The 3,041-nt window shown below is 40.2% G+C and overlaps 1 protein-coding gene across 3 annotated transcripts in view; it reads left to right on the plus strand.

The window, feature by feature from the left end:
- Nucleotides 1–3,041, plus strand: part of LOC103131106 (E3 ubiquitin-protein ligase TRIM21-like) — a 26,108-nt gene that overhangs the window by 2,808 nt on the left and 20,259 nt on the right. For 2 of the 3 annotated variants that reach the window (XR_001660491.1, XM_007542677.2), the window contains exon 1: nt 23–947. The exons of the other annotated variant lie outside the window; for it this stretch is intronic. The gene's annotated coding sequence lies outside the window, so the exon portion shown is untranslated. Of the gene's footprint in view, nt 1–22; nt 948–3,041 lie in introns of those variants that run through there. 3 annotated transcript variants of the gene reach the window in all.

Below are 3,041 nucleotides of genomic sequence, written 5' to 3' on the forward strand. Positions count from 1 at the left end.
GAGACAGAGCTGCTGAGGAAGCAGAAAACTCTCTGATTGGTTGAGTTGAAGTGGCCCCGCCCACTGACCTTCAGCTCATCCAATGACATCATTTCTGCTGCAGTGGAAGAATATTGCTGATCTGCTTGTTCTCTCAGTTTAACTTTGGGAGAGCTCCTGCGTCTCCTGTCCTTCGTCGTTCCGACCTTCAGGAAGGTTAATAGATAACCAACTGTCACCTGTCAATGTCCCCCTGGGAAAGGCGTTTAACCCCAGGTTGTCTGTGATCTGAGTTGCATGTGAATGTCTTTATTGGTGCAACTCCAGGTCCAGTGGAAGACGAATACATCGGCATTTCTTTGCTCTCCTGCAGACGATGGTGGAGACACAGATGATGTCATCTGATTTTTATGTGCATCTTGGTGGAAACAAGTTTACGGTTGAAATGGTCCAACAGCGAAAGGTTTTTTAATGAGGTGTGATTATTTCTACATACTGAATGTCATCAGGACAAGATCTAAAGTCTGATGACAGAAGTGGACAGGTCTGTGGATTCTTTGAGTAAAACCAACTGAGTCTAAGATAACAATGATGTTACATCTTATCACCCTCAGTGTCAGAATAAACATTAAAATGCCCCACTATAATAATCTTATCAGTATTTAACTCTAAGTCCCATAAATCTGATCTGAAAATAGAGAGTCAGTGTCTGGTGGACGATGCAAAGCTGCTTTGCAACTTGCCATTAGTAACTGGTCTTGTGTCAGATTAAGCTACCATTAGTCTGAATCTGAATGAGGAAACAAAGAGAAAAGCAGAAGCAGTTAGAGGCGGAGCGACCTTAGACGAGGTTAGCGTCACTTTCCAGAAGTGAAAGTAAAGTGAGTGAAGAGCAGCAGAGCTGCAAACGAGACTCATTTCTCTGTTTCTGAGTTCTTCTTCTCCCTCAACCACCAAGTCCAACAGCGGTAAGCAAGGGACGAAATCCCACCTCTTTTGTGCGTGGAACAGTAAACAGGGACATTTCTTAACAGCCATTTTGGGGCGTCTGCCAAGTTACAGTGGAATCAGAGGTCGCGTTAACGGAATATTTTCAGTATTTCACCGGTTATTTTTTTAAACGACAGAAAAATTTAAAGCCCGTCGGTCATTTGACAGGTTCTAATTAACACCCTCATGCGAGGACATGATAGACTTTACGCAAAGAGTTCATCGCAGAAGCAGCTAAAATCAATTACTAAAAGATCCTTTCTGAATATCATCTCATGAACTAAATGCGTCTTTCTGACCGGGAGCTGACAGCGTGTTGAATAGTTACGGACCGGAAGCTTTGGAGCGTTAAGAAGCCCATTCAAAAACTTTAGTAGAAATGGCGCGTTTAAACTAAAGAGAATCCTATGTTCAGTCCATTTATAGTCTAAACAGAGGAGCCGGTGTAACCCAGGTTAACATAACCCTTACTAAATGTAAGCCTTTTTGTAAAAATAGCTATAAAATAGCTATAAAATAAATAGGAAATAAATAAATAAATAAATAAATAAATAAATAAATAGAGAACAAACAGGTCTTAAAATAATTAAAAATATAAAAAGTAATAATTACAGACATTATAAGTGTTATATTTCATGTTATGATATTTTATTGTTAAAAATCTGTGTGAAACAGAGTTTTATTTTCTCAGCATCTAGAAACGGTTAAGTGTGAGTAAAAACTCTTATTCTGAAGGGTATCATTGATGTGTAGCCCATGTGACTGGCTCCAGCCAACAGGATTGCTTTGTTCTCTGACGCCAGAAAGAGAGCGCGAAGAAGCTAAGCTAATTAGGCTTCGGAGCGTGACGTCACTGCTCTAGTCGGAGAGGTGTCAGCGCCATCTTTGTTGCCACCGACAAAAACGACTCTCACAGATATTTTAGCTATGAGACGAACTTGCTGCGTTATTGGGTGTAATGTCCGATCACACTACTGAAACGGTAAAAAGATGGAAAACGGACTTTCGTTTCACTATTTTCCTGCTTGGAAACAACGAGAGAAGGCTAAGCTATCGGAGCTAACTAAAAGAAGACGAATGTCCTNGACTTTCGTTTCACTATTTTCCTGCTTGGAAACAACGAGAGAAGGCTAAGCTATCGGAGCTAACTAAAAGAAGACGAATGTCCTGGTGTCCGCGGTTGAGACGTCCTGATATCTTCTCCAAAATCTCCAGATACCTACAAGTTTGCTCCAGACATTTCCATTCTGGTGAGTGTCTAAATTCGCTTTGTTAGTGTTGTGTCATAATTTATTTTGCCATTACTTTGTCCGAGTGTTCTCATGATCAGTTTCTGTTGTTCATTTAAGTGTTTAGCTCGGGCTAATATTGTTTATGTAGCATAGTTCGAGTTTTGTCAGTGGACATCGAGGTTATTACATTATTGTGAAGTAAACTATTTTACTAGTGTTATCAGATTTACAGCCTTAACACTGATTAATACTGATGTGTGTTCTGATGTCCTCTTGAAGGCAAACCGATGTATGAAATGGATGAGCTCAATCCTGACTGGGTTCCAGTCCTGAATATGGGTCACTGAGGTAAACAACACATGGGCGTCAATTAAAGAGGCGATACAGCAAAACCATCAACAAGTTACTGAGTCTGTTTTATTTACCACAGAAGAGGTAAATAATGCCACAGGAGGCTGGAGATGAGGAGCAAGTTGGAGAGGCTGACGAGGAAACACCAGGAGAGGAGCTCAGCAAGGCTGCAGGAATATGTTGGAAGTGGCTGTTTTCTCTCATTCAATAATTTCTTGTAAACATTCATAAAACATTTGATTCAAGCACTTCAAGTTGCATGTAAACAGGTGAAGAAATTAATCACATTTAAAGTAAAAATGTGATATTATTAAAGGTAGTATTATTAGTAATACTAGTTAGGCTTTTTTTCTTTGTTTTTAGATCAGTGTTTCTCCACTCTGGTCCTCAGCCCCCCTGCTCTGCATGTTTTAGATGTGGCTCTATTCCAGAACAGCTGATGCAAATGATTGCATGACCATCAAGTACTGCAGAAGCCTGTTAATCACC

This window comes from Poecilia formosa, unplaced genomic scaffold, assembly GCF_000485575.1.
Source record: "Poecilia formosa unplaced genomic scaffold, Poecilia_formosa-5.1.2 Scaffold718, whole genome shotgun sequence".
Taxonomy (NCBI): Eukaryota; Metazoa; Chordata; class Actinopteri; order Cyprinodontiformes; family Poeciliidae; genus Poecilia; species Poecilia formosa.